This window comes from Tachypleus tridentatus, chromosome 7, assembly GCF_004210375.1.
Source record: "Tachypleus tridentatus isolate NWPU-2018 chromosome 7, ASM421037v1, whole genome shotgun sequence".
NCBI lineage: Eukaryota > Metazoa > Arthropoda > Merostomata > Xiphosura > Limulidae > Tachypleus > Tachypleus tridentatus.
In genome coordinates, this window is record NC_134831.1 from 186,998,237 (window position 1) to 187,009,646 (window position 11,410).

The 11,410-nt window shown below is 34.9% G+C and overlaps 1 long non-coding RNA gene across 2 annotated transcripts; it reads left to right on the forward strand.

The window, feature by feature from the left end:
* The first annotated feature begins 7,065 nt into the window (after nt 1-7,065).
* LOC143258263 (uncharacterized) lies at nt 7,066-10,789 on the forward strand. 2 transcript variants are annotated; one of them, XR_013032242.1, is made up of 3 exons: nt 7,097-7,474; nt 8,644-8,812; nt 10,692-10,789. It is a non-coding gene; the product is annotated as an uncharacterized LOC143258263 (long non-coding RNA). The 2 variants fall into 2 exon arrangements; XR_013032241.1 differs by lacking the exon at nt 10,692-10,789 and having other exon boundaries at nt 7,066-7,474; nt 8,644-9,110.
* The last annotated feature ends 621 nt before the right edge of the window (nt 10,790-11,410 follow it).

The window sequence follows — 11,410 nt, forward strand, 5'->3', positions numbered from 1 at the left end:
CAATACAAAACAATCTTGGTCAAACTACGTTGAAATACCTAAATACTTCAATAGAAAATAGCCTTGGTCAAACTACGTTGAATACCTAAATACTTCAATAGAAAACATGCTTGTTCAAACTATGTTGAAATACCTAAATACTTGAATACAAAACAATCTTTGTCAAACTAAGTTGAAATACCTAAATACTTCAATAGAAAACATGCTTGTTCAAACTGTTGATATACCGAAATACTTGAATACAAAACAATCTTGGTCAAACTACGTTGAAATACCCAAATACTTGAATAAAAACGATCTTGGTCAAACTACGTTGAAATACTTAAATACTTGAATACAAAATAACCTTGGTCAAACTACGTTGAAATACCAAAATACTTGAATACAAAACGATCTTGGTCAAACTACGTTGAAATACCTAAATACTTGAATACAAAATAACCTTGGTTACACTACGTTGAAATACCCAAATACTTGAATACAAAACAATCTTGGTAAAACTACTCTGAAATACACAAATGCCTCAATATAAATCATCTCGGTCAAGCAACAATGAAATACATATATGGTTTAGTACAGTATACTTTGGTTTATTGTCTGGTTTAACTTAATGAACTTTTGGTGTTTGATATATTTACATTTTTTCTCAACCCTTCTATTAAAATAATAAATATAAAAATAATAAATAATGTATCCAGCGATTACGTTAACAAAAATGTCTTCTAGGATCCCATTAGATCACCGGAAGTACATTACTGTATTTGTTAACGTAATTTCCGGACACCGTATAACGAACGATTTACATTATATATATAAATCGTTTATCCGTTTGTTTCGGAGTTCCACGCGAAGCTAATGCCAAGGCTATCTGTGCAAGCAAGTCCCTCATTTAGAATTTTTCTTTTTAACTTTAAGAGCTTTTAACTCGCGGTAACGTTTCAAGATATCAGTCGTAATAAACTGAAATTAATGTAATTTCTCGGTGAAAAATGTACCAGTTCGAAGTTTTAGGGACCAACTAGGTATCGGAACATTAGGTTCGTCGATATGTTATTCACGTTAAGGCTGGTTTCTACCAATTTAGGTGTCTTGGCGGTAGGCTAGAATATTTCTATTTCTAATAAGCTTCTAATAATTTCTAATAAGGTTCTAAGGCTTGCGCTTCGTTACAGTTAAAACGAAATCTCTTTCTCACTTTGGAGCCATGAGAGTGACGATCAAATTGTACTATTCAATTAGAGTAGCTCGCGAGTCTATCACTTCATAATTTGAAATAAAAATTCAACAAACAAACGAACAGGAAATTTACCATTATACCACGGTCTCCTCCTTTGAATAAAGGTAACTAAAAGTTAAATATCTATTTAGAATACATAGGTGAGTACGTTTCTTAGGCCTAATATCGAGTTTGGGGTCTGAAAAAGTCACACAAAACAACGATTTTCTGCGAAGATCCAACCACGAATCTAAGTTATTTACAAGAAAAAGTTGACGAATACTTTATATTACGGAATTTGTTTGGTAAACACCTTATCACGCTTGTCCAGTTTCAAGAAACAAGACCGATCTCAAGGTAATTACATTGTATCTATGAGTCTGCATTTACGTTGGTTTCTCGAATGTTTAAAGATATGAGTCCTTTAAAATAAGCTTTTCCGTTCCGCTATCAATTAATCACAGTAACCCTAATTACATAGAAATAATGAAACGTTAGGCATCACTGAATAGAATAATCACCTGTCAGCACCAGCAGGCAGAAAATCTAGCCTAGTGATGTATAGTTTCTCTATTACAAAGCATGGCGTTATAAAACTTTGATTTTACAATATATCGTAGTTTCTATTCTGTTGTACACGAGGGACGCACATTCGAAAATTCCATATTAATTTCTCATTCTTCATTCCCTCCCAGAAAAAGCCCCCCAGTGGCACAGCAGTACACTAAAAATTAGGTTTCGATACCCGTAGTGAGCAGACCCACATATAAGAAAAATATATTTAAAACGCTTTAATTTATTTGTTTTATAAAACTGAAAAAAAATTGTTATTAAGGTAAAGTACAGTTTACCTGAACTTTTTGTTCGTCACTTGAAATGGTAAAAATCTAAATGAAGGCTTACAGAAACGTATGTATATTTGCATACTTACTGTAATGAGACAGGGTCCTGGGGCCTTACTAATGAAACTCTCGAAGACAAACGTCGCTACTTCGGCAACAAACTTACGTACTGAACCACCGACGTTCTGGCTAACAAACACGAGCCGCTGAACGACCCGTGTGATTACTGTACTATCTTTTGTGCTCGCGAGGAGGCGCTTTGTTCGTAATGCTTATTGACTTATAGGTGTTGAAAGCATTCGCTCTCTTATTTTATTTTTAATCGACTTCGCACATTCGAAGGTTGTAAGAACACAACGTAAAAGACCTGAAGCCAATAAGAACTTGTTGAATTAACTGTCTTACAGGTGGCGCTTTATCGCAGGAAGAAAATAACTAGCTGTAAATTGTGTTATTTATTTTACAAAAGAAAGTAAACTCTACTCTTTCGAAAAAGTAAAATACATATATAATAGCCCAAACACCGTTCAGTAAAATTAGATATTGTTTTTTCTTATATTTTACTTTCACAAAATATATTTTTATGCCTTGTTTTCAATATTTTAATTTAGACGCTCTCTAGAGGGTGCGTAAAGTTACTGTAAAATTTGCTAAGTGAGTTCCTGTATAAAATATAAATGCAGAAATGCGAATTTGAATGATGAATTTAGTCATTACTTCGTGAGTGATTTAGTTCATTGTTTGCCGTTAGGATTCTCATCTGTTAGGTTAATCGATCGATTAACAAATAAATTCTGTAACTGGAGTTAGTTGTAAGTTAGGCGTGCCATTGGGTTCGGTATTTCTGTTTAAACATTGTTTTTAAACGTTTCGGTTGTTTTTTGAATTTCGCGCAAAGCTACACGAGACCTATCTGCGCTAACCGTCCATAATTTTGCAGTGGAACACTAGAGGGAAGGCAGCTAGTCATCAATACTCACCGCCAACTCTTGGGTTACTCTTTTACCAACGAATAGTGAGATTGACCGTCACATTATAATGCCTCCACGGCTTAAAGGGCGAGCATGTTTGGCGCGACGGGGATTCGAACCCGCGACCCTCAGATTACGAGTCGCACGCCTTAACACACTTGGCCATGCCGGGCCTAATCCCCGACCTACCAAACATGCTCCTTCTTTCAGTCGTGCAGGCGTTATATGTGACGGTTAATCCCACTATTTGTTGGTAAAACAGCAGTCCAAAAGTCGGCGGTAGGTGGTGATGACTAGCTGTCTTCTCTCTAGTCTTTCATTGCTTAACTGGAGACGGCTAACGCAGATGGTTATCATGTAACCTTGCGCCAAGACAAACGTTTATCTTCTTCTCTTCTTTTGGTTGACTGATCATAAATATGTACTACCAGATATAGAAAACGCTACTAATAATTACCAGTACAAATTGTGTAAAATCAAAATAAAACAAACGACGCAATGGCTAAGTTTAAGGTGTGGTTTGGTTTGAATTTCGCGCAAAGCCTAAATTTAAGGTTCTCATTATTTAAATATGTTCATCGAATATCCTCAGTTTAGAACAAGTGATCAATAACATAATTTCAACATCTCTCAACTCACACCTCTAGTCTTAAGATAAGATTTTTCTTAACGCAATTGATGCTGGAAAGAAAATTGTTATCAACGCCCGTGCACGTGTATGTGTGCATGTGTTATTTCCAGTTGAACCTAACTCAAAAAGGTAGCCCGAGGGCTTCACAGTTTGGACTTGAGAATCCGCATCTCACGCTCAGCTCTTTGGAACTTTGGATTCACTCTAAGAGTAGTGGTAATATACAAGTATTTGATTGGAGTACACCAATACCCGGAGGTGATTGGTGTTGACTAACTGCCTTCCTCTTGTCTATCACTTCAAAATTAGGAACTTTTAAGGGTAAATAGTCCTCGAGTAACGTTTTGCGCGAAACTGAAACAAAACCAAACATATGAACGATAACTCAAAACCGTTTCGTTTGAGTATAATTAGCCAATACTTTGATAAATCGTGCCATAACTACAGTAACAAAAAAAGTTCAGCTAACACTTAACTTACGAAGTCATGTGAACTTTGTTTAGTATAATGTTATTCTAATTCTTAAGCAAAAAACTACAACTTTCATTGAACTTGGAATTGTCAAGTATGAATGAAACTGAATACCAGCGTTTCTTTAAAATATCTGACGAATAAACAATTATAATCTACAGCGGTAAGTCTACGGATTTACAACGCTAAAATTAGGGCTCGATTTTCCTCTGTGTACACAACAGATAGCTTGATGTAGCTTTGTTATAAAAAAACACATACGCGCACTTATAGCGATACCTCTGCTTGAGTTTGATCATTACAGCTCCTTACATACCTGGGGGGACGTTCCCTCTCCCCGATCTCTTTCCTAGTTACTGTACAGAAGTTACCGTTTTTTTATAAAAAACACATACGCGCACTTATAGCAATACCCCTGCTTGAGTTTGATCATTACAGCTCCTTACATACCTAGGGGGACGATCCCTCTCCCCCATCACTTTCCTAGTTACTGTACAGAAGTTACCGTTTTTTAGACAGAAAAATTAAACATTACCTTTAATACAGTTCAGCCACAAAATAACTTTTTCTAACAAACTGTTATAGGTTATGTTCCTTTCTACTCAGACATTTGTATTGATCTTTCATCAGTGGTTGTATGGATATCACGTGGTAAGCACGAGGCTTAAAATCTGGAATTTTCTTGAAATGACTTCAAAGTGTAAAAACGAAGTAAACTAGAGCATATTGTTGGGTTCTCGATTGATTACCGAGTTAGTAAATTTGTTTTCAACACAAAGCTCTGCTCATTGATGGTATCAAACCCCAATTTTTAAAATTTTCAGCCTTCAGACTTACCACTAACTCGATGGTGTGCCAACGAAATTGCTAGTCGACTTTACTGTTATTTCAGGTTCGAAATTACTGGGATTGTGTTTTATCGTAGATGCATTGTAACGTACGGTAAATAAAAGAAAGATGGTTATAGAATGCATTAAATTTGCAGATAAAACTGTATCGTTAACAAGAAATTAAATTAGATGATGAAACGTGGGCAAAATTAGGATGTTTTTGTCCCATTAGTATTTTATTAAAAAAACTCTCACGTATACACTTATTGAAATAACTTTGCTTTATAAAGGATGATCTTTCGCTCAACAGAGATACAACGTCTTTGCTTCTTTTTTGTCTACGAAAACATCAATTTCTACATGATTCTGTGGGAAACTGTAAGCGCTGATTATCTAAAAACTCATCACTATAAAATTGTAAACATTAATATAACAATTTATATCACTTATTAAACGGAAATGCTTTGTAGCTTCTTGTTTTATGAGACATTCTATAAAGAAGCCTCGTTCCCAGCAACACCCACTAACTTACTTGAATTTATATTTAAGTTCCATGAGCGCGCTTTACTCAACCACCATTCATTCAGGTTACGATATCGTGTCATTCTACCCACAGCAGACTGGCCTTAATGTAATCCCGGTGAATACATATCTTATTATTCTCACTGGACTGTTATTTTCGTTCTGTGTCATTTAGCTTTTTTCCCTTCCACCTCAATTGTTTGATTTCATTTATCACTTCGGTTTTTCTAACCTCTGTTTTTTTCATTCATGATTTGTTTGTATTTTTCCCTTTATATTTCCCTTGTTTCGTTTTATTCATTCACTCTTAAGGCTAGTTTTTTTGTCTCTATTTCTGCATTCTTAGCGTTTTTCCCTTTGTTTTGCCTCTTTAGTTTGGTTTCGTTTTTCTCTTTTACTCGATTTTTAACCCTTATTTTTCTTTCTCCCATTTTTTTCTCCTCCTTCTGAGTTTATTTGTTGGTGGTGGAGCTGTTTTTTTATCCTCTTTGAGTCTTTATTTTTGTTTTCACTTTCCCTTACTTTCTTTCTTCCCTCTTTCCCTAAGTGTTTCTTTTGTACTTTACCTTCGTACCAACACTAAATGAGTTAATGTTTTTTCCATTTTTTTGTAAGTTAATTTATTCTATATATTTAATAGTCTGTTCCTTGTTTTTTGGGAATTTTCCATAAAGATCTTCCTGGATTTTTTTGTAATGGATTTTTGTAGGCGTTTTTCTATAGTTGACTTTCTCAGTACATTCTCTTTACAGTTGACTTTCTAAGTACATTCTCTTTACAGTTGACTTTCTAAGTACATTCTCTTTACAGTTGACTTTCTCAGTACATTCTCTTTACAGTTGACTTTCTAAGTACATTCTCTTTACAGTTGACTTTCTAAGTACATTCTCTTTACAGTTGACTTTCTCAGTACATTCTCTTTACAGTTGACTTTCTCAGTACATTCTCTTTACAGTTGACTTTCTCAGTACACTCTCTTTACAGTTGACTTTCTCAGTACATTCTCTTTACAGTTGACTTTCTAAGTACATTCTCTTTAGAGTTGACTTTCTCAGTACATTCTCTTTACAGTTGACTTTCTAAGTGCATTCTCTTTACAGTTGACTTTCTAAGTACATTCTCTTTACAGTTGACTTTCTCAGTACATTCTCTTTACAGTTGACTTTCTCAGTACATTCTCTTTACAGTTGACTTTCTAAGTACATTCTCTTTACAGTTGACTTTCTAAGTGCATTCTCTTTACAGTTGACTTTCTCAGTACATTCTCTTTACAGTTGTCTTTCTCAGTACATTCTCTTTACAGTTGACTTTCTCAGTACATTCTCTTTACAGTTGACTTTCTAAGTACATTCTCTTTATAGTTGATTTTCTAAGTGCATTCTCTTTACAGTTTCTGTGCATTTACTGATTCACTCATTTCTTAACACCAGAAATTCACATTTTTGGCACGATTTTCTCTTCGTTTCAAATTTACACTTGAGTTGATTAAGTGACCTCAACTTGACGAAACGATGCTCTATTTCACTCATCGTTTCAATCGTTTCACGAGAGAACTGTGCTCTGATTAATCTGTGAAATCACAGACTCAGACTTTCTCAGGATTCTGTGAATCAACGCCCACCCCCTACTTGGTTGGTTAGATATATATATATAGTTACCACTTCCTGCTTTGAAGAAAACTAATTGGCTTTTTTAGTTGCTTCTCTAAACTTGTCAACTTGTTGGTGTTTCGGACCGCTTATTGCAGTTTCATCAAAGAGGAACTATTTACTACGCGAGTGAATGTAAGTAGTCTGATATGTGTACGTCGAGCCTTTGTTCGAAACCGTGACGGCATGACGTTTTGCCAAACAGTTTAAAAACGACTTCTCGGTCGTATTTCAAGAGCAACTTTCGAAAGAGCAAATGTTTCCAGATCACGAAATGGATTACGACTGGAAATGGATTACGTTATCAGATATAGAGAACAGCTGTAACAGAGAGAAAAAAAGGTAATATTTTGGCTGACGTACTTAAGAGATTAAGGTCACAGCTAAGATTAGGTTGTAGGCTTTTAAATACTTAACGTGGAAGGGTGATCATAAGAACTGTCGTTATTTTGAACTATACAAGTTGAACAAACGCACCAGGTATTAAGAGAGATATTTCAGTCTCTTCCATTATGTGAATGTAGTGTATCACGCCGCTGGATTAATTTAGAGAGGTTTAAATTATGTTGAATATTGGTATCACTCCACTAGTAGGTTTGATCTACGGATATTGTTCAAAAAATATCTGATTAAAGTCGTGTATAATGAATTTTCCCAAATTCAAGTATTTGAAACATAGCACAGTGGATTATTATTTCGGTACACGGAAAATGATATAAGTCATTGACTCGAAAGAAAAGTGAGAAACTTATCATTAAAGTACATTATTAGAGTGCATAATTGTTAGAACAGCAAAGAGGCATTTCTGCGGACATCCAACCCTAGAATCCGGGTTTCGATGCTAGTGTAGACTGAGCTTAATTTAAAAGAAACAAAATAACTGATATAGTATTGGAGTATATTATTGTATTATTGAAGGTATTTCATTGATCTAGTATTAAAGTTTACCACTTACATAATATTAGGGTATATCAGTGACAATTAATATCATCTTCCGACCAGAGCAATCTACCTATTTGGAATGAAACAAGAAATCGACTAACCAATGAGTCATTATAGTTAATTAAACATACTTTTGGCCGTAAACCCAATAATATCTCACGATCTTCGGCCTTATATGAACCTAGCAATACAAAACCAACTCTACAGTAATAACACATAAAAATTGAAAGTGATGAAGGGAAATGTACTTAACTCTCTAACATATATTCAAAGTAAAAATAAAGAAATAATATAGTATGCACTTCTGTTTGTCATTAACCATTTTATCAAAGCTTTGAAAAAATTAATTGGTCACGAGTTTGTACATTTGAAAAACTGCAATTGAACAAGTGATGGAAATAAGGCAAGATAAAAATACAATAGTGTTGTTAAGAGCAGAGCTAGTTTTATATATATGTAATCTTTAATAAGATAAAAGAAGTCGTAAAGTTTAGCCTTTCATCTAATTCAACCAACAAACGTTATGTAAATCCAATGTTATTGCAGAGTCTAATTAGTTCGTATTTCAGATTATCGCAAACTGTCTATCAAAGAGAATTCCATTGTCACTTGTAGGGCTGATTAGTTCCCTTCAAACGTCACAAGGCCATCTTTAAATTTTGACCGAACTTCTCATCTTCTACGGAGAAACGAGTTGATCTGCACGTAATCTCTGAGATAATTAAGTGTATGTTATACGTAAGTCATTACAAAATCGTTGAATTGTGTCTTATTATATACGCTATTAAACTGGCAATGTAATTACCTCACCAAGTGTTTATTAATACATCTATATTGGGTACCTAAAACACGTAAAAAGTGTTCATAGACATCATTTAACTGATGTACATTTCGATTCGCACTATATAAAGTCTTAAGTATTCACTTTAATCCTAGTCACAGGTATATATCTATTCCAGAAACTTCTGTAATAACTTTTATCCCCATATAAAAAGTAACGTCATAGTTTATTATGTGACGTCACATTTTTCGTTCATTCTTTTTTCTTGATTTTTTAAACTAAAAAAAAAATAGTAAGCATTTCTTGATCGTCATTCACGTTGTAAAATCTCAATTACCGTCATGGTTCCAAGAAATATTTTTGATACAAATTTTTCCCCTTATTTGTTATTATTTTTTTAACCCTTGTTATATGATCCCTAAGTTTCTTACAATATTTTTGGTTAACCTGAGTGAGCGTTTTATCAGCAGGTACGTTTCTTGTTCGACGCGAGGATTAAACCCCCAGTTCTAGGTTTATGAAACTTCAAGCTGACCGTTGAGCCACAAGATTAAAAGAACGTTATCTCAAGAGTTTCTTTAGTTGTTTATTTTTCTTTTACTTAATTTATTAATCGGTTCATGTTTCACACATTTACCCCTATATCTTGTAAAATTACCCTCTTATTGTCCCGTTCGTAATGGACAGAGCACGAAGAGCTCATTGTGTGGCTTTGTACTAAAAAAAAAAGAACCCACACCCACAAACTACAGCTATTTGTCATGAATTTCGCCCCAAACCACACGAAGGTTAACCATCCCTAATTTAGTAGTAAAAGACTACAAGGAAGGCAGCTAATCATCACTACCCACCGCTAACTCTTTAGACATTCTACCACCAACGAATGATGGGATTAACCCTCTTGTTATAATGCCCCCACGGCTGAAGAGGTGAGCATGTTTGATGGGATGTGACTTTATCTGAATGAACCATATGTTAAAAGGTGGATGGTCATCTTCATTAAATTTTACTCTTTTCCTGTTTCAAAAGATAAAACTCTCCAGTTCTATTACACTGCACAACAATTTTTTTTATAAATTTTGCTTCCTGAAAAATTTTTGCTGAATGTGACAGGTACCTGGTTGGTTTGCACAAATATCGTTGTGGTTTTGCTTCATCACGTAGGAACTCTGAGAAATAGACAGTCAACTGTTTACCTGCAATAATGTATTTAATTGCGTTTATGTTTCTAATACGTTATTAAGTTCAACATAATTAAAAGTGTTTTGGCCCTGATTTTCGTTTGTATTCAATGTCCGGTGCATCACGTTGCAGTGTCCAACAGTAGTCAGCAAACATTGAAGGATTCCACTTGTCCTGATATCGTTTTTCCATTATAGCAATGTCCTGGTGAAACCGAAGATTTCGATGAAACGGTACGTGATGGGTAAATTTGGATGTGATTTTCGTAATCAGCAGCCAAAAATCTATAAGAACACCCAACAGTGTTCAAGAAGCAAAAACTTAGTTGTGCAGTGTTATCGGAGCCAAGAGGCGCTTCACTTGCAATCTGGAGGCTTTAATCCTCATCCCAACAAACGTGCTCGCCCTTTCAGCCGTGGGAGCGTTATTATGTAACAGTCAATCCCACTATTCGTTGGTAAAAGAGTAGACCAAGAGTTGTCAGAAGTGTGGTAATGACTAGTTGCTTTCCTACTAGTCTTACACTGCTAAATTAGGGACTGCTAGCTTAGATAGCCCTCGTGTAACTTTGGAAAAATATTAAAACAAACCAAACGATGTATTGATCTCGTTGTATGAACATTCGGAGTATTCATTCACTATTTTTGAACGAAGCTTTCCAGAATCTGTCCGGAGACACTGAAGGACAATCTTACAAAGACAAACCTCTAAGAGAACAAGATAGTTTAGTAAAAATCGCATAGAAAACAGTAAGTAGTAAAATTTTTATAAGTAAATATGGTGTAAAATATCACATCCGAGTCTCTCCCCCCAGTGGTATAGCGGTATGTTTACAGGTTCACACCGCTATAAATCAGGTTTCGATACCCGTGGTGAGCAGAGCACAGATAACCTATTGTGTAGCTTAGTGCTTAATTTCAAACAATCATTCGAACCTGGTATAAAATATCGTATTCGAGTCTACCACCCCCCAGTGGCATAGCGGTATGTTTATAGGCTCACATTGCTATAAACCGGATTTCGATACCCCTGGTGGGCAGAGCACATATAACCCATTGTGTAGCTTTTCGCTTAATTTCAAACAAACATTCGAACCTAAACAAACGAGCGCAGAGCCAAAATGAAAATATACAGTCATGTAAAAAAGTAAGGACACCCTATGAAAGCCTGTGTATTTTTGTAACATTTTTGGATATATAGATATTTAATCTCAATTTTAACAATACTGAAAGATTATAGGAATATATCTAAAAATTAAAACTGAAGAAAAGACTTTTCAAGATCTTCTGTAAATGTAATTCTACAAAAATGCATATTCTAACAGAGGAAAAGGTTAGGACACCCCCACATTTATTTCCACTTAAAATGGCTCA